This window comes from Oryctolagus cuniculus, chromosome 2 (assembly GCF_964237555.1).
Source record: "Oryctolagus cuniculus chromosome 2, mOryCun1.1, whole genome shotgun sequence".
NCBI classification, from domain to species: domain Eukaryota; kingdom Metazoa; phylum Chordata; class Mammalia; order Lagomorpha; family Leporidae; genus Oryctolagus; species Oryctolagus cuniculus.
Window position 1 is genome coordinate 9,116,196 of NC_091433.1, and position 26,229 is coordinate 9,142,424.

General features: G+C 41.5%; 1 pseudogene; it reads left to right on the plus strand.

The window, feature by feature from the left end:
- The first annotated feature begins 7,575 nt into the window (after positions 1–7,575).
- LOC100344637 (apoptosis inhibitor 5 pseudogene) lies at positions 7,576–9,873 on the plus strand (annotated as a pseudogene).
- Positions 9,874–26,229: the final 16,356 nt, after the last annotated feature.

A 26,229-nucleotide genomic window follows, 5' to 3' on the forward strand; every position in this document is an offset into this window, starting at 1 on the left:
AGAGAGGGATCTTCCATCCGCTGGTTCACTCCCCCCAGATGGTTGCAACGGCTGGAACTGTGCCAATCAGAAACCAGGAGCCAGGAACTTCTTCCAGGTCTCCCCCATGGGTGCAGGGGCCCAAGTGGGCCATCTTCTACTGCTTTCCCAGGCCATAGCAGAGAGCTGGATCAGAGGAGGAGCAGCTGGGACTAGAACTGGCGCCCATATGGGATGCCGGCGCTTCAAGGCAGAGCGTTAACCTGCTGTGCCACAGTGCCGGCCCCAGGAGGAGGTCTCTTAAAGCCATGACCCAGAGCTGCATCCAAGCTGTGGTGGGGGAAATCATAATACAGTGTGTGTGTGTGTGTGTGTGTGTATCCATAGGGAAACAAGGCAGAATTTAAACAAAGTCTATAAAATCTCTTCTGCCATATCTTCATAGTTGAATACACCTTTTTATTAGCAAAGCAGATAACTTTAAGGATACAACAGATATTGTAAGTCCCATACTACAGTTAAAGAAACAAAGGCTCAGAGAATGTAAGTAAAGCTATCTTGACTGGTATCTACCCTCTGATCTCTGTGGACCAGCTTTCTCACCGTGATGTGTTTCATCTTTGGGTACTATTTCAGTTCTATGCAAACAATGTAGTCTTCATTCAGCTGAAACCTTTGTTCATAGTGTCACATTCTCTGAGGGGTTGGGGGAGGGCATGAAGGGCAGAGTTAATTGATCCTTGGGGTGAGATTCATTGATTCATAACTCTGAGTCCTGCTATTTATGTTCTGTGTCCTTGAGCAAGTTATTCGAAATTTTTGTGTCACTGCTTCCTTATTCTAAAATGGAGGACCAACGATGGCATCCAAATCCCACACCCCCAAGCAGGTTCTCGTGTACTATTAACTTCACTCCTTCCTTGCTCATATATACAGTGAACCTTCATGGCCTTTTTCCAAGCTGTGTTCAGGAAGCATCTTCAAGAGGCCACCATGATTTGAGGGTACTGGTACAAGATGGAAGAAAGGAAAGCCAAGGAATGTAGTGAACACATATTTGGGATTTTGGTAGCCATTAGTGTGACATTAAGAGATGGGAAGTGAACTAGAATCATTGCTTTTAACATACTCATTCATTAACAAATATTTCTGAGCACCCAGTATATAACTGTGTGATCTCATAACAGCAGGTGCATAGAAGGATAAATAATGACTTAGTCCCTCAAAAGTTAACCTGTTTTTGTGGTGACTGGCTTTGGATATGCAACTTCTATCCTTAAGGACTCTGTTTCTTCATTTATAAATCAGTAATAGTAACATTTGTTTCGGTTAACTGCTAGTTTGCTTTTAAGCCCATGAGGACTGAATTTGATATAAGATTACAAATCTAAATGTCCTTTCTGGAGAGGAGGAAGGCATGGGTTAAGGAAAATATGACAGGGGCTGGCATTATGGCCTACCAGGTTAAGCTGCCCTCTGCAACACCAGCATCCCATATGGTGCCAGATTGTGTCCTGACTGCTTAATTCCTGATCCAGCTCCATGATAATAAGCCTGGGTAGGCAGCAGAGGATGGCCCAAATGCTTGAAACCCGGATGAAGCTCCTGGCTCTCAGCTTCAACCTGGCGCAGCCCTGGCCATGGTGGCCATTTGGGTACTGAACAAGCAGACAGTGTACTCTCTGTCTCTCTCCCTCTTTCTAACTCTTACTTTCAAATAAAATAAATAAATCTTTAGAAAAAACAGAAGGAGATGACAGTGTCACCAAACTTTGTGATTTTCCCAAACAGACCCTTTGGAGCTAGATATGATTTGGCTGTATTTGCACTCATCTTTGATCTATCTACAAATACGATAGATTCTTGTTATATAACAGTCTTATGATTGAGATCCCTAAAAATCTCACTCATTTTTCAAGCTCCAACTCGAACTACTCATCTCTCCAAAGAGCAGCCAGAACGATCCTGAAGTCATGAAAATCTGGTACTCAGATTCCTTCAAAATCAGTCATTTGGAAAGAACATCTGAAATGTGACCTTGGTTTAGAATACTCCCAAAGAAGATTCTGAAACAAAGTCTTGAATTTAAATGATTTATTGGGGGTGTGTGAAAAGGATATAGGAAAGGGAGAAAGCCAAGAAAGTATATCCTGATGAATAGGTTATCACTCTAGGCCACTGGGACTTAGTCACTCATTTGTGCTCTGAGAAACATGTAGAATGTGCTCAGAGTTGTTCCAGTCAAAGTTGGGGAGTCTGGGCATTTATCTACTCGTGTTTACTTCTTATTGGTTAAGGATTGTGTGCATTAAATCTTTGTCACATGAAACCTGCCCTGACTGTGGATTAAGTACATTTCTATGATGTGAAAGAACACTGTCCAGTTCAGAGAAGACTTGTAGGGTGAGAAGCTATCAGTGTGGACGTTAAGCCCACCAGTTGTTTCAGGTGAACAGAAGTTGGGTCAGCAGGGTAGGAGGCAGCCCCCAATGTCCTCACAGTCTGCAAGGACTTTGTTCAGTCTCTCTACCTCCTTTCCTGTGCTCTGAAAACTTGCTCTTCCTCACACAAATCAAATAAATCCCTGCAGCAGGACCTGCATTTATTTTCTCTGGAAGCCATAACTGTACGGCTTACACAATAGGAATTTATTCTTCCACAGTCCTGGAGGTTCAAAGTCCAAAATGAAGGTGTTGTTAGGGCTGGCTCCTTCCAAGGCCTCTTTCCTTGGTTTGATGATGGCGTCCTCTTCTTATGTTCTTTCCCACAGACCCACGTATGCCCATGTCCTCATCTCTCCTTATGAAGATGCCAGCCTTATTGGAATAGGGCCCATTTTGCTGATCTCACTTTAACTTAATTACCTCTGTAAAGACCCTATTTCCTAATGTAATCACATTCTAATGTACTGATTAGGGACTTTACTGTGTAAAATTCTGGAGATACACTTAGCCTCTGTAGTTTCTGACACTTTCTCCTGGAACCTTGTTTTCTCACATATATTAATGCTTTTCTCTTTATTTCATTTTGGCCTCAAATGGACACAGGCTGATCATCAGTGTTAACATAGCAATTCTGGTTTTTTTCTTCTTTGTATTATACTCTCTCTCTCTCTCTCTCTCTCTGTCTCTCTCTCTCTCTGTCTCTGGTTTTTTTTCAACATTGATCAAACAGACATACCCAGACACATACATGTTAATTGCTTTATTTTCTGCCCCTCTCACTGTAAGTTACATTCCCTGAAGGAAAGCACTTTGTCCATCTTGTTTGTTCACTGACATATCCTAAGAACATTTAACATTGCTTGGCATAGGTTCTGGAAAATCGAGATATATTTTGGGAATGATTCACTAAATGATTGACTGAATGAGTGAATGACTAAATGAAATGTACTACGCTTTGTGGACTCATCCTTAACTTTCCACTTCAGTACTTTTCGCTGCAGTTATCTTGTTCTGGGACCAACCATGTGACAGTCCACATCCTACTTGAATCCTTCAGAGGTCTGGAATCTCTGGTTTTCCTTTTAGATCTCCAGGAACCAGTGGCTTGCTAGGCCCTTGAAATGTGGCCAGAAAATCTGTGTGCATATAATTGTTCTTCTTCCAACAATATTGCTTGTTCAATCATGCTGTTATTTTTATAAAGGCTCACATGAGAAATTTCTTTCAGAGTTTAGTAGCAAGATAAAAAATGTAATTTTGGCCCATGTGGATTTTTTCTGTTTCTATTTTTCTTACAAGGAGAACTATGTTAGATTTTCTTTGTGTCCTGGCTGCAAGGAATTGCGAAGCCAAATCTGACACATAATTAAAGCAATGTTGTTAACACTTGTGGTTCAAATGTCTCCCTGCCCCATCTTTCCTTCATTGATTTTTCCCTTGATTTTTCTATGTTTAGAGTACATTTAGAATTTTCTCCCTTCTATACATCACCCTCAATATGTTTTAGCAAAATATAAGAAATAAGTAAATCGAAGGCTACATCTGTGTAGCAGTCACTGAGTAGCTACAGCGATGGGGACAAAGGGAGGTGGGTGAGGGCAAGATCTGGAAATATTTCAGGAGCAAATGGCATAGGCCTGCCTGGGCTGGCTCTCTGTGTGCTGTAGTGTGCAGAACAGGGAAGGGATGCTGGAGAACTTTCAGAAAGGTGCAAGTGGGCTGTGGAGAGGGACGAGTGGACACCATACTATGGAAGACATTCAGAAATGGAACCTAGAGTAAGGCCAACCATATTTCTCAAAAATCAGAACCCTTTGAAAAATAGGATTGTGCGGTGCCAGTGCTGTGGCGTACCAGCTAAAGTCACCACCTGCAGTGTGGGCATCCCATGTGGCCACTGGTTTAGCTGCTCCACTTCCAATCTAGATCTCTGCTGTGACTTGGGATAGCAGTAGAAGATGGCGCAAGTCCTTGAGCCCCTGCACCCACATGAGAGACCAAGAAGAAGCTCCTGGCTCCTGCCTTTGGATCAGCGCAGCTCCAGCCATTGCGGCCATCTGGAGAGTGAACCAGCAGATGGAAGACCTCTGTCTCTGTCTCTGCCTCTGCCTCTGCCTCTGCCTTTCTGTAACTCTTCCTTTCAAATAAATAAATAAATCTTTTTTTTTTTTTTGACTGGTAGAGTTATAGACACATAGAGCGAGAGAGACAGAGAGAAAGGTCTTCCTTCCGCTAGTTCACACCCCAAATGGCCGCCATGGCCTGCACTGCGCCAATCTGAAGCCAGGAGCCAGGTGCTTCCTCCTGGTCTCCCATGTGGGTGCAGGGGCCCAAGCACTTGGGCCATCCTCCACTGCCTTCCCGGGCCACAGCAGAGAGCTTGACTGGAAAAGGAGCAGCTGGGACTAGAACCCAGTGCCCATATGGGATGCCGGCGCCACAGGCGGAGGATTAACCAAATGAGCCATGGCACCGACCTCAAATAAATAAACAAATCTTTAAAAAAAAAAAAAGAAAAATAGGATTGTGTTTCAAGCTTTCTACAGTTTTGCTCTTGATTTTATTGCACAAGTTTTTAGTTTTCCCCTTCAGAGCCACATAATTTTACTGCCAGATGGGAGTCTGTCCCAGAGATTCTCAACCTGGATTCCTGGGTAGCTATAGGATTGATGGATTGGCCTCTGGAAACCTCCCGCCTATAATCTGGTATGAAAATATATATTGCATCTACAGTTTCCTTCATATTTGTAATGGAGTCTGTGATACAGCACCTTCTTCTTCACCGTAAGAGGCTGACTAGAGTTTACTGTATTTAGAGGTGAGGAAGATGAAGTGCAAAGGAGGAAAGCAACCTCCACAAGCCACACTGCAAACTTAGATCTCTGCTAGGACCTGAAACCAGACCTGTCTTCTTAAAGTGCAGGGTGCTTATAACTCAGAAAGCTGGTGCCCTCTGTGCTGTGGTGACTTTGACACAGTATGTGCACTCAGACACCTAAGGTAGCCAGGCATTTATCTGAGCCTGAGGCAACCCAGAAGAATTCTGGCATCCAATCCCTTCTTTGGGAATACAACTTTGCTATAGGAATTTGGAGATTCCATTGTCTTCCTGGGAAGCCACCTTCATTTACACAGGGTACTTGTGAAACGAAGCACTTTCTCTGCTTTCAAAGCCCTTACTTATTATACAGGAAACTAGGCTTCCCCAGGAGGCAGGGCAGGCACTCAGGACAGCTGGCTGACACTGACAGAAAAATGGATCCCTCACTCCTTTACAGACATAATTCGGAAATGCTGAACAGAGTTAAATTTTAGCAACACATTTCTGTCTAAAAGAGGGAGTTTCCCTTCTCTTTCATGAAGGAGAAGGAGAAGCAGGTCTCTGCCCAAGCTACATTTATTTGGTTGGGCGATTTCTACTGAGTTTCTCAGTTGAGGCCTTGCCTAGTATCAGGGAATAAGGAAGCCATGCAGGTGAGAACTAGGGGCTTATGTAGAACATGTAGTAACAGTCAATGGAGGACAAATGCAAGCAGAGAGTTTTAAGTCACTCTCTATCTTTTCAACATAATTCTATGGTTGGAAAAATCCAGAGACATTATTTGAACATAATTTACATACTTACCTTGGGGAACCATGAACTACCTCAAGTTGTTCTTAAGATTTTATTTGCATTTGTGCTCCTGAGCCAACAGTTATGACAAATGAAGAAGGATTTGGGACTATAGCCAAATCCCTTGCATATCTTTGTTTGAAGACTGCTATGAGGGTGTGATTTCAACCTCAGATCCCCTGTGTTTATGGGGTGGGAACTGGAGGGTGAAGGCTCAGTTCAGCATTGGCTGAGGTTCTACGTTAATGTCTGTGTTGAAAACTAGCACTGATAATGACTCACCCAGCCTCTTTTCTGCAGAATCTCATGGTCTTGTGGGAACAAGGGACACATGGCTATGAAATAGGCAACGTAGTGACTGTGAGCCGAGTAGGGAATTGTGGCCATAGAGGCAGCAACAGGGAACAGGCAGCTAGAGCTGGTACCTATCCAAGTAGGGGAGGGACCAGAGAAGACTTTCTTGAGCAATGATGCCAAACTGAACCTTGAAGGGTGATACAAAGATAGGACACAACATTGCAAGCAGAGAGGGCAAAATCAGCACAGATGTGGAGGTAGGAAACCAGAGGATAAGGGCAATGATAACAGAAATGCTGAGCTCTGGGAGGGCAGGGCTGTGATGTGTGGGAGGAGTTAATACTGCTCCAGTAAAATGGTACAGTGGGCACTATTAAGTTTCAGAATGACATGGAGAAATTAAGATTTTAAGTAGATTTTTCTGTCAACTCTAGTGGAGGATGGATGGGAATGGGAGAGACCACAAAGGGGTCGGTTATGAAACACTGAGACCAGAAAGTCCTAATAAGGCAGAGGACACAGTGATAGAGAAGAAAGCGAAAACTGACAAGGATAACTAGGGTAGTATCAGCTCATCTGGAGATTAAGGACAAAGAGAATCAGATTTAGTCCCTCTCCAGGACATAGGAGTAGGAAGGTGAGGAGGGCAGCAGATACATAATGCTGAAAAATTGAAAAAACCAAAAACATAGCCCTATGATTTTGTGTGTGTGTGTGTGTAGATTATTTAAACACTGCAAGAGTCTAAGAGTGATTGTTCTAGGACATCTAAAGGCACTGACTGGTTTCAGGAGGACCTTAATATTTCTTTTTTAATGAGGGGAATAAGCAAAAAAGGTGTACCACCTACCACCTTCAATTGAAAAGCCCTCTGGGAGATTAGCCCAAAAGGAGGCTCTGCTGGGGAGGTTTAACGGAGCCTACCAGTGGAGAAGCTGTGGGGGTTATTAGCAATGGCACCAGGTGCTAAGATGCCGAGATGGAAGTGGCCCTAAGGAACACATACTGACTGAAGCAATGTACTGTCGGGCTAAAGATCAGGGTTTTTAATCAGCAACCTGGGATTAATGCTTTACTGTGACAAACACTCTGACCATAAACCCCATTCTTTCCTTGATGCCCGTCTGCTATGGACTGAATTGAATCCTCCAAAAATTCCCATGTGGAAAACTAATCTCCTATATCTCAGGGTGTGACTGTACATGATACAGAGCTCTAAAGTGGCACTGGCGGCAGCACTGGCGGCAGCTGGCGGCATAATAGTGCGGCTGGTGGGCTTGGAGAAGTTCCAATGCGGCGGTGGCACTGGCGACGACGACCAGAGCAGGAGCGGGCCCTGGGCTTGTCGCTCACCATGCCCACGGTGGAGGAGCTTTACCGCAACTATGGCATTCTAGCTGATGCCACGGAGCAAGTGGGCCAGCATTAAGATGCCTATCAAGTGATACTGGATGGTGTGAAAGGTGGTACTAAGGAAAAATGATTAGCAGCTCAGTTTATCCCAAAGTTCTTTAAGCATTTTCCAGAACGGGCTGATTCTGCTATCAATGCACAGTTAGACTTCTGTGAAGATGAAGATGTATCTATTCGATGACAAGCAATTAAAGAGCTGCCTCAATTTGCTACTGGAGAAAATCTTCCCTGGGTGGCGGACATACTAACCCAACTTTTGCAGACAGATGACTCTGCAGAATTTAACTTAGTGAATAATGCCCTATTAAGTATATTTAAGATGGATGCAAAAGGGACTTTAGGGGGCTTATTCAGCCAAATACTTCAAGGAGAGGACATTGTTAGAGAAAGAGCAATTAAATTCCTTTCTACAAAACTTAAGACTTTACCAGATGAAGTCTTAACAAAGGAAGTGGAGGAGCTTACACTAACTGAATCCAAAAAGGTCTGAGAAGATGTGACTGGTGAAGAATTTGTTCTGTTCATGAAGATACTATCTGGGTTAAAGAGCCTACAGACAGTGAGTGGAAGACAGCAACTTGTAGAGTTGGTTGCCGAGCAGGCTGATCTAGAACAGACCTTCAATCCCTCGGATCCAGACTGCGTGGACAGACTCTTACAGTGCACTTGACAGGCAGTACCCCTCTTCTCTAAAAATGTTCATTCTACAAGGTTTGTGACTTACTTCTGTGAGCAAGTTCTCCCTAACCTCAGCACCCTAACTACTCCGGTGGAAGGTCTTGATATACAATTGGAGGTATTGAAATTGTTGGCGGAGATGAGTTCATTTTGTGGTGACATGGAGAAGCTAGAAACAAATTTAAGGAAGCTATTTGATAAGTTATTGGAGTACATGCCTCTCCCTCCAGAAGAAGCTGAAAACGGGGAGAATGCTGGTAATAAAGAGCCCGAGCTTCAGTTTAGTTATGTCGAGTGCTTATTGTACAGTTTTCATCAGTTGGGCAGAAAACTTCCAGATTTCTTAACAGCCAAACTGAATGCAGAAAAGCTCAAAGATTTCAAAATCAGGCTACAGTACTTTGCGTGAGGCCTGCAAGTTTATATCAGACAACTCCGCTTGGCTCTCCAGGGAAAAATGGGCGATGCCTTGAAAACAGAAGAGAATAAGATTAAAGTCGTGGCATTAAAAATAACAAACAATATCAATGTTTTAATCAAGGATCTTTTCCATATTCCACCTTCCTATAAGAGTACAGTAACATTATCATGGAAACCTGTACAGAAGGTTGAGATTGGGCAGAAGAGAGCCAGTGAAGATACAACTTCAGGTTCACCACCCAAGCAGTCTCCAGCAGGACCAAAAAGGGATGCCAGACAGATCTATAATCCTCCCAGTGGGAAATACAGCAGCAATTTGAGCAATTTTAATTATGAGAGGAGCCTTCAGGGGAAGTAGAAGTGGCCACGGTTGGGGAGCACGAGGAAATCGTAGTCGGGGAAGACTCTACTGAAAAAGACATCACATTCTTCAACCTTGTCATGAGCATAATATACTTAAATTCTACTACTTATTGGATTGCCGGGGATGTCCCTTTAAAAGGACTGCTGCCTTCAGCTAAAAACAATGTTCTTTATACCTTTGTATGTATGATCTACTTTTGTAATAGACCATGGTTGTGTCCAAGGCAAAACCACAGCGATATTTTTGGATGCTTTGTCCGCAATCTTGAATTGTTTTTGCAATATCATCATTATTCAAACTTCATATTGTGAATCTTTTACTTTTAAACATCTTGATAATTTGTTATTGAGAGCTGTTCAACTCTAAAATGTATTGAAATTCAGTCTAGTTCTGATATCTTGTAAAGATCATCAGTTTTGATGATTTTCCTCTCCCCTAGTAGTTTTTTGGCCAATATATGGAGAAAAGTAACCATCAATATTAACATTTTATTTTCATTATTTTTAATAAGCTGCCTAGCCAGTGGGGCAGCATTCCTACCTACTGTCATAAAAGTGGAATACTTACCAGCTTTCTTAAAATGTGGAAATGACTTTACATTTTTTGGGAGGAAGTAAGTTGCTTTGCATTGCTTACTTAACTCTTCTGCATATATTGTGATACAAACTTTTGAATATGGAGTCTTACTATTTGAATAGAAATGTGTGTGTATAATATACATGCACAAGCATATACATATGTGTGTATGTGTGTATATATATATGCATGCTGTGAAACTTGACTATACAACCTAAATAATTTTTTTTAAAATCCAGGAACGGGTAGTCTTTGACACAGTGATTATCCTTTTGAGGCTGAATCCATTATTGACTTGTTATCTAGGTTTTTACTCCCAGTAGTGAGTCAGTTGCACTTACATGATTATTGTTATTTAAAACTACAAAAAAACAAAGGCTGCATTTTCAAAGACAAACGTTGAGATCCTTGTTGGCGAAATACAGCCAAAATATTGAATCTGATGTACATATAAGTTTCCACAGGTTAAGATAGTAGTGTAATTTAGAGTTTGGAGATTTAATAACCAGGGCTACCCAAGAAAAGTGACTTGCTAACATAGTACCAGTAAGTAAGGAATGTTCTCTCAGTTTGCTTTTGCCACTTTCAAGATTTTTTTTAACTTTTATTTAATAAATATAAATTTCCAAAGTATGATTTATGGATTACAATGGCTTCCCCCCCATACCATCACTCCCACCCACAACCCTCCCCTTTCCCACTCTCTCTCCCCTTCCATTCACATCAAGATTCATTTTCGATTATCTTAATATACAGAAGATCAGTTTAGCATACATTAAGTAAGGATTTCAACAGTTTGTTCCTACACAGAAACATAAAGTGAAAAATAATAGATGATTTTTTTAAAATGATGATGAAATCAGATCAGACCTATTGTCATGTTTAATCCCAGTGAGAGTCAAGTTGGGAGTTGATAATTTCTTTTCTTTTCTTATTTTTTTTTTTTTTTTACAGAGGATCAGTTTAGTATGCATTAAGTAAAGATTTCAACAGTTTGCACCCCCATAGAAACACAAAGTGAAATATATTGTTTGGGTACTCGTTATAGCATTAAATCTCAATGCACAGCACATTAAGGACAGAGATCCTACATGAGGAGTAAGTGCACAGTGACTCCTGTTGTTGACTTTACCAATTGACACTCCTGTCTATGGCATCAGTAATCTCCCTATGCTCCAGTCATGAGTTTCCAAGGCTATGGAAGCCCTCTGAGTTCTCCGATTCTTATCTTGTTTAGACAAAGTCATAGTCAAAGTGGAGGTTCTCTCCTCCCTTCAGAGAAAGGTACCTCCTTCTTTGAAGACCTGTTCTTTCCACTGGGATCTCACTCACAGAGATCTTTTGCTAGAGTGTCTTGGCTTTCCATGCCTGAAATACTCTCATGGGCTTTTCAGCCAGATCCGAATGCCTTTAGGGCTGATTCTGAGGCCAGAGTGCTATTTAGGACATCTGCCATTCTATGAGTCTGCTGAGTATCTCACTTCCCATGTTGGATCACTCTCCCCTTTATTTATTCTATCGGTTAGTGTTAGCAGGTACTAGACTTGTTTATGTGCTCCCTTTGACTCTTAGTCCTTTCATTATGATCAATTGTGAACTGAAATTGATCACTTGGAATAGTGAGATGGCATTGGTACATGCCACCTTGATGGGATTGAATTGGAATCCCCTGGTATGTTTCTAACTCTACCATTTGGGGCAAGTCAGCTTGAGCATGTCCCAAATTATGCATCTCTTCCCTCTCTTATTCCCACTCTTATGTTTAACAGGGATCACATTTCAGTTAAATTTCAACACTGAAGAATAACTGTGTATTAATTACAGAATTAAACCAGTCATATTAAGTAGAACAGACAAAAAAACTACTAAGAGGGATAATGTATTAAGTTGTTCATTAACAGGGCTATGCTGATCAAGTCACCGTTTCCCATAGTGTCCATTTCACTTCAACAGGTTTCCTTTTTGGTGTTCAGTCAGTTGTCACCGATCAGGGAGAACATATGGTATTTGTCCCTTTGGGACTGGCTTACTTGCCACTTTCAAGATTTTAACTTCTCAGGTTATTAATCAAAATTATTGTATAAGTTAGCCAATGGAATCTTTAGGTTAAAACAACTGATGGGAGGTTTGTGGAGTGTTTAATGTCATGGGCATTTTTGATAGCATAGATCCTTTGCTCTGCATTTGAATGTTTCGTATGTTTTTGTTCCAGTTAATCTTCCCTCCCCAAGTTTGCTATTCAGGTCAGATTGCCTGAATGACACTTCTAGGAGTTTGATGTATTTTTTGAGGAATTAGTTTGTGATTCCACTGCAGGTGTCTTCACTATCGTTATTTCTACACTGGGGGAAAAGCAAAGCCCCTTTGTTAGAATTACTATACATGTTTATGGGGAAAATATTTCTCAAAGACTAGAATGATACAAGTGGGCAAAAGAAGTTGGTCAGCTTGGCTATGGAGTGGTGGCAATAATCTCTAAACATTCCAAATGATTCTAAGCTGAACCTAAGCTCCCTAGGAATCTGAACATAGGAACAAGGAACTGTCATTTGAAAAATGTGACCAGCTTGTCTGGACCTCAGAAATAGAGCAGCAAGTGGCCTAAAGCCATTTCAAGTACAGAAACTATTGGGACTACAACTATATAAATTTGAACATATAATTTTTCCTTTTTTTAAAAGCATATTTGTAAACTCAAAGCTGAGCAGAAGTGATTTTACTTTCTCCAGTTGAATATTATGTTGACTGCATTTCTTCCCTACCACTTTGTGGGTCCCCTTTCCCTTACTAAGGCAATAGTGTAAAACTTAGGTTATTTTTGCTTCCAAAATTTGAATGGAAATTTCATGCCATGGGTTTCTTTTTTCTTTTGCAAGGCACCTGTTTGTCACTTTGTTCAAATGTAAATGTTCCCTTATGCTTTTGAAATAAATTTCCTTTTGTAATTTAAAATAAATAAATAAAGAAGTGATTAGGGGGCTGGCGCCATGGCTCACTTGGCTAATCCTCCGCCTGAGGCACTGGCATCCCATATGTGCGCCGGATTCTACTCCTGGTTGCTCCTCTTCCAGTCCCGCTCTCTGCTGTGGCCTGGGAGTGCAGTGGAGGATGGCCCAAGTGCTTAGGCCCCTGCACCCACATAGAAGACCAGGAGGAAGCCCTGGCTCCTGGCTTCAGATCACTGCAGTGCCGGCCATAGCGGCCATTTTGGGGGGTGAACCAACGGAAGAAAGACCTTTCTCTCTGTCTCTCTCTCTCACTGTCTAACTCTATCTGTTAAAAAAAAAAAAAAAAAAAAAAAAAAAAAAAAAAAGAAGTGATTAGGTTGAGTCATCAGAGTGGGTGCACCAGCGCCTCTTGTGTTCTTAGGAGAGGGAATTAGGACATAGATATGTACAGAGGAACACCGTGAGAAGATAGCTATCAGTAAGCCAAGGAGAGAGCAACCTCAGAAGAAACCAAGCTGTCACCTTGGCCTTCGAGCCTCCACAGCTGTGCGGAGTCTGTTTCTGCTGTGTTCATGTGGTCTGAGATGTGTTGTTATGGCAGTCCTCACAAGCCAGTACCAGCCTCAAACACAAACCTCACGATGCATTTGCAGTACATGAACGCACCACAGTGAGCAGTGAGCACCATATGTTAGGCCCTTGCTAACTGTTGCGGTTTGTTGTGATTTTTAATAATATTAGTAATGGCATCATCTTCATTAGGAGGGAATGCTGGTTATTTTGTGCTACTGTGTGATTCAGGGCTTCTTTATTAATTTGTCCTAAAGCTTTTGTGTGATGATTGAGCTGGCAGCTTCTGAGAAGTTCTGAGGTAGTTTCTAGATTGTTGAATATCTCTGTGCATTCAATTTAGTGATTTCTCCATCTGGAAGCGTATGCTGAGTACCACCTGGCTCCAGGCCATCAGATAAGGGGTCCTTACAGAGCTAAAAGGTACAGACTTGGGGCTGACGCTATGGAGTAGCATATTAAGCTGCTGTCTGTAATGCTGATATCCCGTATGGGCATAGGTTCGATTCCTGGGTGTTCCACTTCCAATCCAGCTCCCTGCTACTGCACCTGGGAAAGCAATGGAGGATGGCCCAAGTTCTTGGGCCTCTGCACCCATGTGCAAGACCTGGAAGAGGCTCTTGACTCCCCACGTTCACTTGGCCCAGCCCCAGCCAGGGCCATTTGGGGAGTGAACCAGAAGATGGAAGATCTATCTCTCTCTTTCTCTCTCTGCAATTCTACCTTTAAAATAAATAAATAAAATATTTAAAAATAAAAAAGGCCCAGACTTTAATCCTAGAGAGTTTATGATCTGTCTTGCATTTTAACCTTGATCTCAAACTTCAGTAAAATGTGTATTAATTAATTAAAACAACACTGGCTGCTACAAAAATGAACCAGAATTGTAATAGTTGAACACAAAGTTTATTTCTGATTCACAGATAAATTCAGCTAATTTTGTGTGTTAATTGACTGGGCCACAGGAAGCCCATATAGCTATGAAACTTGATTTCTGGGTTATATCTGTGAGAATGTTTCCAGCAGCAATTAGCACTTGAATTTTTAGATTGAGTAAAGAAGATACATGTTCTCCAGTCTGAGTGGGCTTCATCCAATCTGTTAAGGGACCAAGTAAAACAAAAATTTGGATGGAGGGATAGTAAAGCAGTCTTCTTCCTTGTGGTTCTCAGAGCTTCTTACAGGGACTGAAATCTAAATCTGGTTCTGAAGCCTGCAAACAGTACCTCCAGGTGTTCTAGGTCGCCAGCATGTAGAAGACATGCCATGACACGTCTCAGCTTTCATAGTCATGTGGGCTAATCCTGGAATTTAAATGAATATGTGCATTATCTGTACAATATCTGTATACTTTGTCATTATGTCTATGTCATCTATCTAGCTAATTGTCTGTATCTATCATCTATCTCCTATTGTTTCTGATTGTCTGATGAGTCTTGACTAATAGATGATTGTTCCTGATCAATAATAGCTTTTTACATAGTGATTGGGTCTTGTGGCTCCACCCTTCTGTTGACTTCAGAGCACTGTGTTTACCTGGCAGATGGAGACAAAGAGAGTGGAGAAGGCACAGCATGTCTGCAGCTCCTTGTCTAGAAGTGACACACATCACTTCTCTACACATTTCATTAGTCAAATGGCCCTGGGTGCAAGCTTGGGAGTCACTGAGGAATAGAACCATAGTGAGAAGCTGCTTTGCAGCAACAATGCAAAACTATAGAAGAGAAAGCATGAAGTCTTAGGATGAAAGCTGATCACCTCAGCCAGAAACTGCAGTGGATTGAGATCAAGAGGAAAGACTAGAAAGGAGGATTCTTTTTAGATTTGCTTTTTCTTACCTCAAAACAGCAGAAATACATACACACCCCTTTTTTTAAAAAAAGATGTTATTAATTTATTTGAGAGGTAGAGTCACAGGCGTGAGAGGGAGAGACAGAGAGAAAGGTTTTCATTCTGCTGGTTCACTCCCCAAATGACTGCAATGGCTGAAGCTGTGCCCATTCAAAGCCAGGAGCCAGGAGCTTCTTCCAGGTCTCCCATGCAGGTTGGACCATCTTCTACATCATTCCCAGGCCATGGCAGAGAGCTGGATTGGAAGGGGAGCAATCAAGACTCAAACTGGCATCTATATGGGATGCCAGTGCTGCAGGCAGAGGATTAACCTACTGCACCACAGTGTCGCCCCCCCCCCCCCGCCTTTAAAAAAACACTCTCAACCCTGGAATGAAGTGATTGAGATTCATGTGAAATAAGATAATGCTGGGATACTTCATTGAGATGAGTGGCATGCTGTAAAGAAAGACTACAGTATCATAAAATTTGTCACAGTGAGTACTGCAAGTTGGATTTACCAGGGAAACCTGCTTTAGTGGGTGAATTTGGAATTGTAGTGTATCTTGATCCTTCAGGATGTACAGAATAGAATCCACCTCCTGAATTGAGGATAATTATATTGTTTGTTTACTCTTGTAATCTTTTAATAAGAATTGATTGAAAGTATTCTCCATGTCAGCACTATGTATACAAAGGAAATAAGGACAGCCCTATGGTCAGAGAGAACTTGTGGTCTAGTGCCAAGACTGGTCATCTGTCAGCCAGTGGTCAGTTCCACATCTCAATGGCAGAGTTGAGAAGCTGCAGCAGCGATTGTGTGGCCTCCAAAGCCTAGATTATTTATGACCTGACCTTTTACAATGGTCTTTCAAGTGTTGGTCTAGTGGAAGGTAGATCATTGTGGAACACCTTGTAATTCCCTCTTAATATTTTCCCTTTCCACTCAGTAAACTCTTACTCAACTGTTCTCACTTTTAATGCCATCGCTTTTTAGTAGCTTTCTTTGATTCTCCCTCATATCTCCCTGGTGGGTGTCTTTGTATACTCACATACCTTTCTTTCACAATACGGATCACAGTTTATATAATAATTTACTTGATGGTTATTGAAGAATGCTTGCTTTCCCCACTAATGTAGCGCTGATTATGTGTCAGGCACTATTCTTAGCACTTCACATACATCCGTTCACTTAATCCCATTATATGATTATCCATGCACTTCCAATACCATAAGGAAATGTCTGAGGCTGCGTACCTTAAAAAGAAAAGAGAATTATGCAGTTCACAGTTTTGGAGACCAGAAGACCATCAACCTTACATGGGCTTTTGTAAGGACCTCTAGGGTTACATCACATCACATCACCTAGCATCATGGCAGAGGCATGTGCAAGAGGGAGAGATCAGTCATATGGCTTAGACAGGAAGCCAGAGATTCTGGGGTGAGGCCAGAGTGGGGGTTTCTGGAGAGACTGGTTGTTGAAGCAATAGACTAAGTAAAGAAGATCATGTCCAATGTCAGTGGATATCACCCAATTCTCTGTGGCTCTAAGTAGAACAAAAAGGTGTCTGAAGGGGGATTTGCTGTCTTCTTGACCTGGGATGCCTATCTTCTCCTGTCCTAGTTCGCTGCAGACATTTTATAAAGACCCACTCATGAAAACTAACCAGGATCTCACAAATCTGCATTAATTCCTTCTGAATGCTGTATCCCCAATGATGCCCCATTCCTCCTGTTGTTACCTGTCACTTCCTCCTAATGGTCACACCACCTTCTCATAACAATACTGCTGAGCAAGCTTCCAACTTATGATCTTTTGGGGACAAACCACCTCCAAACCATAGTCATGCCCCCAACCCTATGAAACAGCCACACTTCTTAACTACATTTTATTGATGAGGACTTGAGATACAGGGTGCTTATAAAAATCCTCCTCACAGTCAGTTGGAAATAAAGGGATACCAGGATTTGAATCTAGACAGTTTGATAGATCCAGTGTCTAGAACAGTGTGCAGCGCCTGATGGGGTCTGAAAATATATTTGCCGAGTGGGTGAATGATGCAGAACTGTAGGTCAGCGCTGGGGAAATGGGTAAAGCACTTCACAGGCAGAAATGATGGGAGCACATTTGTAGCTGCATATTAGGTGGAACGAAGGGAAATATCTACATGAGCTGTTTCCTTGTAATTTGACTCAAGGCCTTAGCATAAGAAGCAAGGGAGCAGACACCTTTTCCTTTTTATTTTCACTTGCTGCTGCCAAGGGCTGGTCCCCTGGCGCTCCTCACACGCCATCTGTGGACTGAGATGGTGCCTCCTCATCCATCCATCCCTTTATTTTCTGATCTGTGCATTTGCAACACGCTGCTCAAAGCAATTCCCCTTTTTCAACTCCCTACTTCCTCCCCCAGACTCTATTAAGCTTCAGGAAGCATAAAAGCAGCTAAGCTATTACCCGAACTGAACTTGAACTCTAAACCTCAAGAGATTCACTCATCACTGAACTGAAAGGCTCCCTGGGCTTCTAGCTGCAGCAATTTTGTGAAGTCAGCACAGTGTGCCCACGAGGGTGTACCATATTTTATTTTTCAATGAAGCATGGTGCCGTCAAGGATTGCTTAAGTGGTTCAATATCAGCAGATTTTTTTTGCAAACAGCTTATGAGCTTGATGTGCATGAAGTTCGCCTGTGTAAAAATGCATCAGTTACCAAGTTCCTCCAGTCTCTTGTTCTTTGTGTTGTGAGTGACATCAAGAGTTTCCTCAGGCCTCCTTTTAGATGGACAATAAATCCCCCTTAACCAGGGCTTCTCTTTCCCATGGTTTTAGTTTCCCATAGTTTCAGTTATTCACAGTCAACTACAGTGCAAAAATATTAAACAGAAATTGCTAGAAACAAAGATTTATAAGTTTTACATTGTACAACACTCTGAATAGTGTGATGGAATCTTTTGCTCCTTACCATTTTGATGTGAATAATTCCTTTTTTGGTTTATCCACACTGGATATGCTACCCACCTCTTAGTCACTTAGGAGCTCTCTTGGTTTTCACATTGACTAGTATGGTATTGCCATGTTCATATTCATTTAATCATATTTTTAAATAATGGCTCAAAATACAAGAGTAGTGATGCTGACAATATGGTAAAAAGAAGGTATAAAGTGCTTCCTATAAATGAAAACGACAAAGTATAAAATTTTGAAACAGAGAAAACATCCACATAACCTTTATTATAGTATATTGTTGGAATTGGTCTATTTTCTTATTAGTTATTGGGTTAATCTCTTACTCTGACCAATTTGTCAATGAAACTTTTTTAAAGATTTATTTATTTATTTGAAAGTCAGATTTACACAGAGAGAGAGGGAGAGGCAGAGGGAGAGAGAGGTCTTCCATACGATGGTTCACTCCCAAGTTGGCTGCAATGGCTGGAGCTGTGCCATTCCAAAGCCAGGAGCCAGGAGCTTCCTCCAGGTCTCCCACATGGGTGCAGGGGCCCAAGGACTTGGGCCATCCTCTACTGCTTTCCCAGACCATAGCAGAGAGTCGGATCGAAAGTGGGGCAGCCGGGTCTCAAACAGGCGTCCATATGGGATGCTGGCACTTCAGGCCATCGTGTTAACCCACTGTGCCACAGTGCCGGCCCCTGTTAATGAAACTCTATCCTAAGTATGTATGTATGGGAAAAATACAGTGTGCACAGAGGTTGGTACTATGTACAGTTTGAAGCATTACCTGGGTGGGTTGGAATGAATCCCCTGTGAATAAGGATGGCTGCTGGACAGGCACTTATGTGACTCAAGGTTGAAGCAGTCAGCATTAACCTCAGAGATGGCAGGTCAGCGGCTGGGGTGATCTGGGGTCTTTGGTTGATAAAGTCAAGGGCTTCTTACTTCCATATTGGCGCTGTGAGTCTGTGCTGCTTCCATGCTGAACAGAGCATAGGATACCTACAAAGCAATGGAGGGGCTAGTTGTTTGGGGTCAGGGAATACATTCCCTTCAGGCTGCCACTCTCACTGACTTTACAAGAGTCTCTTTTCATCACTAGTTTCCTTATTTTCACGTGTGAAGAAACTTAGTGTTGACAGTGAGCATCTCTCATTTTTTGAGACTCTGACACAACATTGAAACAAGAGCTGCAGTGACATTCAGAGAAAAGCTCATGCATCTGGATTAACTCAAGTTCTTTCTCCACTCATCATAGTTGGAGAAACCCTGTTTTTCATGATGCTGCCCAAATTCTATGGAGTTAATTTCTGGCAGGTGAAGTGTGATGTATGACTTTCCCAAGACCATAGCATATGAGGTAGAAAAGGGACTTCATATGGCCATAGGCCTCATCTTTCTTTTTTCCAAAAGTGTCCAAGCTAGGACCTAGTGATTTATTATGTAGTAATTAACAAGTGTAACAACACAATTATACCAAACCCCAGTTGTTCTGTATTTGAAATTGGAGGCACTCAGAGCCTGGACTCTAACCAGCCCTGAGATTGTTTATAGCTGGACACCCAGAGTTGAGGGGAGAGCCAAATGAAATCACTTTGTGGCCGGCGCCGCGGCTCACTAGGCTAATCCTCTGCCTAGCGGTGCCAGCACACCGGGTTCTAGTCCCGGTTGGGGCGCCGGATTCTGTCCCGGTTGCCCCTCTTCCAGGCCAGCTCTCTGCTGTGGCCAGGGAGTGCAGTGGAGGATGGCCCAGGTGCTTGGGCCCTGCACCCCATGGGAGACCAGGAAAAGCACCTGGCTCCTGGCTCCTGCCATCGGATCAGCGCGGTGCGCCGGCTGCAGCGCGCCGGCCGCGGCGGCCATTGGAGGGTGAACCAACGGCAAAAGGAAGACCTTTCTCTCTGTCTCTCTCTCTCACTGTCCACTCTGCCTGTCAAAAAAAAAAAAAATCACTTTGTAAAGTAATATTTCTCAAGCATAGTTGTTAATACATGAGAATGAGCTATAAACTATAAGGCACTGTAAATGTTTGAGGAATTGTTTAGATTACACATGGGTTATTTTTACTTAGGTGATTAGGATATTATTAAGATTGGCATTGTGATTCCAAGTATAAATTTTATGTGTCAACTGGATTAGGCAAGAGATGCCCAGAAGGCTGGTGAAATGTGATTCCTATTGTGTCTGTAGGGTGTTTCTGTAAGATACTGGCTATTGAATCAGTAGAGTAAGTAAAGAAGATCATGTCCAATATCAGTGGACGTCACCCAATTCTTTGGGGTCTTAAATAGAAGGAAATAGTGGATGAGGGGGGAATTTTCTGTCTTCTTGAGCTGGGACACCTGTCTTCTCCTGTCCTACATCACTGTGGACCTTTGTTCTTGGGCTTTTATCATCAGAGCACCCCCATACTCCCTATCCCCACTCCCCAGAACTGAATGACACCACCAGCTTCCCTGGTTCTCCAGCTTATAAATGGCCCATCATTGCACTTCTTGGCCTCTCAATCAATATGAGTCAATCTCCTTTATAGATGGCCTCAGGTATATATCCACACATATCCTGTTGGTTCTGTTTCTTTGAAGAGCCCTGACTAATACAGGCATCACCACCTCCATAATAAGAAAGCATATGATAAATAGGAAAATAGACAGTATAAAATAACCTTGAATAATTATTTCCTTTTCTGTTTCCTCTCGAGGCGTGTTTAAAGGAGGTTTCTAACCATCACAGACAACATTTACTTGGTGCATTCAATGTATGTCACTGCTGTAGCCTTACATATGTTCAACATCTTTCATCCATCAGATTAAGCCTCATGAGGGCAGAAATGAATGGTATCTGATTTGTTCACTGCTCTAGCTCAGAGCCAGTACTTTTTATATCCATCAAATGAGTGAATGAGATGAAAACACATTGTGTACATTTACCGAAGAATCTGCTTCTCTGGAGATTTTTAAGGTAAGAATTTGAAATCAACCACTGTGACTCAGTCTAATATCTTTCATCACCCTCAAAATCCCTTCTAACCTTACCAGTCAGTATTGAATCTTTTCTGATGTTTATCAAGCTACTAAAATTCAAAGCCCACCATGACTACCTGAGTTATCTCAACAGGTAGTTTTTTTTTTAATTAATTTTTTTTTTATTTTATTTGAAAGGCAGAACTTGTATACACTGGTTCACTCCACTTTGCAACATCATCAACTGCGGAGCCAAACCCAGGAGCCCCAAACTCAATCTGGGTCTCACATATGAGTAGAAGGAATCCAACTATTTCAGCAATTATTCATTGCCTTCCAAAGTATGCATTAGCCAGAAGTTGGATCAGAAGTAGAGGGGCTTGGACTTAAGCCAGGCATTCTAATATCCCACATGATATTTAGTTGTTGTGGCAAATATCTGCCCTAGAAAAATAATGTTCTTGAGGCAGTGCTGTGGCGTATTAGGCTACACCTCTGACTGTGGTGCCCGTGTCCCAAATGGGTACTGGTTTGTGTCTCAGCTGCTTCTTTTCTGATCCAGAGAGGAGACTGCTTGGGCCCCTGCACCTATGTAGGAGACCCAGAGGAATCTCTTAGCTCCTGGCTTCAGATCTGCCCAGTTCCAGCCTTTGTGGCCATCTGGGGAGTGAACCAGCAGATGGAAGATCTCTCTCTCTATCTCTCCCTCTGTTTGTCTGTAACTCTACCTCTCAAATAAATAAATAAATTCTTTTAACAAAAGAGAAATGTTCTAAAACACAAGTTTTATTATTATTCAGTTATGGGTAGCTGAAAACCCAGGAGATGAGTGCTATTCAAAAGATAATTTGTTAGTCAGAAATCCTCAAGAGAAGGGGTCACACTGGGAAGCACCAGGTTGGTCAGGAGCCAAAAAGGGTAGAAGAAAAACATGGACAAACTTTATTGTGGCTTCCTTAGCAGGAGAAGCAGGCTTAGGGTGATTGGCTGGTCTGAAGAATGTCAGCAGGTTCTTGTTCATTGTGGCAGTTCTTCTTATCTGGTGCCTGGCTGTGGTGATTAAGGCCTGGAGAATAGTAGCCTGATAAAGGAGCTGATTCAGAGTATGAGCTCTGGATTGGTTGGTTTGTGTATGAAGGGCTCTTGGGCAAGTTCTTTGGTATTTCCAGGGATTATTTGGATTGTGCAAGGGGTCTATCTAAACATTTTACACATATAAACTAAAAGGACACAATTAATACAGGGAGGAGCTTATTCATATTTTTCTGTTGAGGAAAATGTGGATCCAAGAAACTGAGTGGCTCGATAAAACTTAAACAGCAAGAAAGAATAAGAGCAGTAGAATCCAGACCTCTAGACTCTCTCCAGACCACTCAAGATAGCCTGAGATAGCAATAGTTTCCCTTTGCTTTGAATCAAGAACACCTCTTGTCTGAAAACTATTCTATTCATGTCTTCCTTTAGTAGCAAGATTGAAACAGGATCATTTATTGAATTCTGCAGTGGGAAGACAAGAGTTGTAGTTGTAGATGTCCCTAATAGATGTTCTCTCTCCTCGGTGTGTCTTTGCTTTTCTCTGCATTTGGCTTCAATATTTTCTCTTGCAGAATGCCTTTTCCAATAAGGCTGGAATCACAACTTCTAGAAGTGTCTGTACTCACATACTTGTCTCTTCACAATCTGAGAGGAAAGGAAGTAAAGCTTTCTCTACACTGGGAGGACCCTGCTTAGTCTGTCCTGGGACATCCTTCAGTGGTCATTAGAGCCTAGGAAGAGTAAGGAGGGAGGAAGGACAGGATTAAGCTATATAAAGGGTGCCAAAATCACATTTAGATCAGGGGAAGTGCTGCTGGTGGTTTATAGCACAATAGGGTAACTGTAGTCTACAACAATCTGTGAAAGATTTCAAAATAACTAGGAAAGTACAAAGGTTTATGACTCATAGAAATTATTAATGTTTGAGGGGATGTAAATGCTCATTATTCTGCTTGTACCTCTAAGCATTGTATACATGTACCAAAATATCATACTGTATCCTATATGTATGCTCAAATAATAGGTGTTTATAAAAAATTCTAATAACTACATGAAACATTTTATCATTATCTTTATCCAAAGCTAAATAACTGCTTCCTGTAGTACCCCTTTCCCACTCCTTCTGAAACCCACATGGGATTTACATTAGTAGTTTAAGCCTTAATAATACAAGGCAGTTCTAAGTTTGGAGCTCAAAATGAAGCCTGGTGGGTTTTGAACAGAATCTCCACATCTAAATCCTTATGCCCCTTGAACCACAGCAAAGGGTCATCAAGGGCTTAAAAATCATTGAGTATGTCAAAAAAATCAAACAGGGATTAGATAACAACCAGCAACTACGTCCAAATGGTAGTGCACATAACAGGTATCCCAGTTTATGATTGAAACTGTAGCACTTTGTGGTGTGGACCACTTTCCTGAAGATCAGCATTTCCAAAGTGTGGTGGTGTGGGCCATTGACGAATATAAATGATAATCAATAGATTAAGTACTACCACCAAAAATAATTTTGATAAGAAAGTCTAATAAATTGTGAAACCTAACGTGGAGATTAATTGTAACAGTGATTCTTATGAGGGAAGCACTGAATCTTCAGGGATCTTGAAGGTGTCTTCACATTTTCTTGTATCTTTTAAAGTTGATTTCATCATTGTTTTCATTAAACAAGTCTTTCACCTCCTTGATTGTATTTTATTCTTTTTGATTTTATTATAAATGACATTATTATTTTGTTAATTTTCATTTTTAGATAGTTTGCTATTAATTTACAGAAACACCACTGAGTTTGGTATCATGCAAATGTCATGAAATTGTTGGTCGTTCTAAAAGGTTTTCTTGTGGAGTTTTTAAGTTTTTTTAATATAAGACAATGTCATCAACAAATGAGAAACCTTTCTTTTTTCTTTATGATTCAAATGCTTTTACTGATTTTTCTTGCTTGATTTCTCCAGATTGAAATACTTCCAGTATTACGTTGAATAGAAGTGGTGAGAGTGAACACTTTTGTCTTGTTCATGGTTGTGGAGGAAAATATTCTAGTTTTCCACACTGAGTCTCCTCTTGTCTCTGGACTTCTTGTATATGTTTATCAATTATGCCTAAATAAACTATGAACAAATAAAAGAGACTCTGACAGGAAGATACTTAGAAATAGTGTCAGTTGCAAGCCCAGGCTGGTGGTGATGGGGGCAATGATGTGTATTTACTGGTTAAGTATAGTTGGGATATGCTATATCTTTGTGAGAGAAGAGAAGAAGACTGTTTCATTGTCCTTGATCCTTAAAAATCAAACAATGAATGCTGCATGGAAAGGGGCTTATGGAGGAGTCCTTGAAAGAAGGACTCCTTGAAAGAAAGCTTACCATGCTGAATTACTTTCTTTAGGGACAATTCTGGGAAGCCAGCAGGCATAGGGTGAGAACAACTACCTCTGTTTATCTTAAAGCTTAAGAGACTCATTGTAATTCGAAGTGGGGAGAGATTCAAAAATTTATCATGTCCAACCTCCTATTTTATTTGAGAAAATATCTGTAGCAGCCCAGAGTGGAGAGATCAAGAAGATAAAATGATCTACTAATTGCCAAGTGCCTATAGCACAAATGAGAACAACCAGGAGTGCACTTGGAACTTCTAGGTGGCATTTTTAGTTTTACCATTTTAAACTTAAGAAGGCATTATGTCTTCTGAAACACTTAAAGCTTATATGTGAATTTGTTGTGTTTGCCTCCAAATGACAAGGAAGACCAACAGAAGTTATAAAAGAAAAAATCAGAGTGGATGTTGTGATGCAGTAGGTTAGCAGGTTAGCAGGTTACATGTCCACATCTTGTATCAAAGTGCCTGAGTTTAAGTTCATCTCTGCTTCTGATCCAGCTTCCTGCAGTGTATCTGAGAGGCAGCAGGTAATGTACTTGAGTTCCTGTCACCCACTCGGTAGGCCCCAGTGGAATCTTATTTCCTGGCACCTGTCTGCCCCAGACCCAGCTATTGCAAGCATTCGGAGAGTGAACTGGCAGGTAGAAGATCTCTCCCTATCATCTCTCTCTGTCTCTGTCTATCTCCATCTATCTCTGTCATCTATCTCTTCCCATCTCTCTGTCACTTTGCCTTTCAAATAAATAAGTAAATAAATAAATAAACTTAAAAAAGAAAACAACTGAATATTTGCATTTTTTTCCCTAGGAGTTAGCATTGCATGAAGATGGAGTGGGTATGTCAGCATGTCATTCATCGAAATTTAGTGAGCATGATTTTAGGAGTGGAGTGAGTTCTCTGTTAGTGCAAGGATTCAAGTCAGTTCAGAGAAGTTTCCCCAGCATCAGCTTAGCGGGTACCTGAGGGGTTCTTGAGAATCATAGAATCTTAATGTGTGTGATTTGGAAGAGTGGCCAATTCATGTTAGAGGCACTACAGCTACCTTTGTCTTCCTATTCCTCGAGGCAGCCTTCCCTGATAAGCCTTCTAATCCTCAGGATTCATAAAATTTGTGACTATCACACCAACCCCATTGGATTAGTATAGATTCTCAAGAGGGACCTGTTTCTGAAGACCTCACACAGGTCAAGTACAACCCCATCAAAAATTATTCTTGAATATGTATGGCAGACATTAAGAATTTGGTAAATATTCATGATTACTATTAAGCTGATCTTTTTTAAAAAATTAATTCTTATTGATATAAAGAGAACCTGGCCTTTTTCAACATATATTAGGCAATGGAATGTAACTACTTCATGAAGATATACATTGATATAATAAAAAATTCAATGGTTTTAGAATCTGTTAAAAATGTATTTTAAATATTGGTAGTGATTCAGAGTGAAGGGTTTCCATCTGTGTAATGGAAAAATAAGATCTATGTCAGAAAGGTGCTGTAAGGGGGCCAGCATTGTGGTGTAGCTGGTTAAGCTGTTACTGGTGGTGCCAGCTTCACATATTGACATATTGTTTTACATCCCTGCTACTCTGTTTCTTTCCAGCTCCCTGCTAATGCACCTAGGAAAGCAGCAGATAATGGTTCAAGCACTTGTATCCCTGCTATCCATGTGGGGGATCCAGGCGGAGTTCCTGGCTCCTGCTCTGGTCATTACAGCCATTTGGGGTAGTGACAGCTGGAAGATTTGACAGGCAGAGTGGACAGTGAGAGAGAGA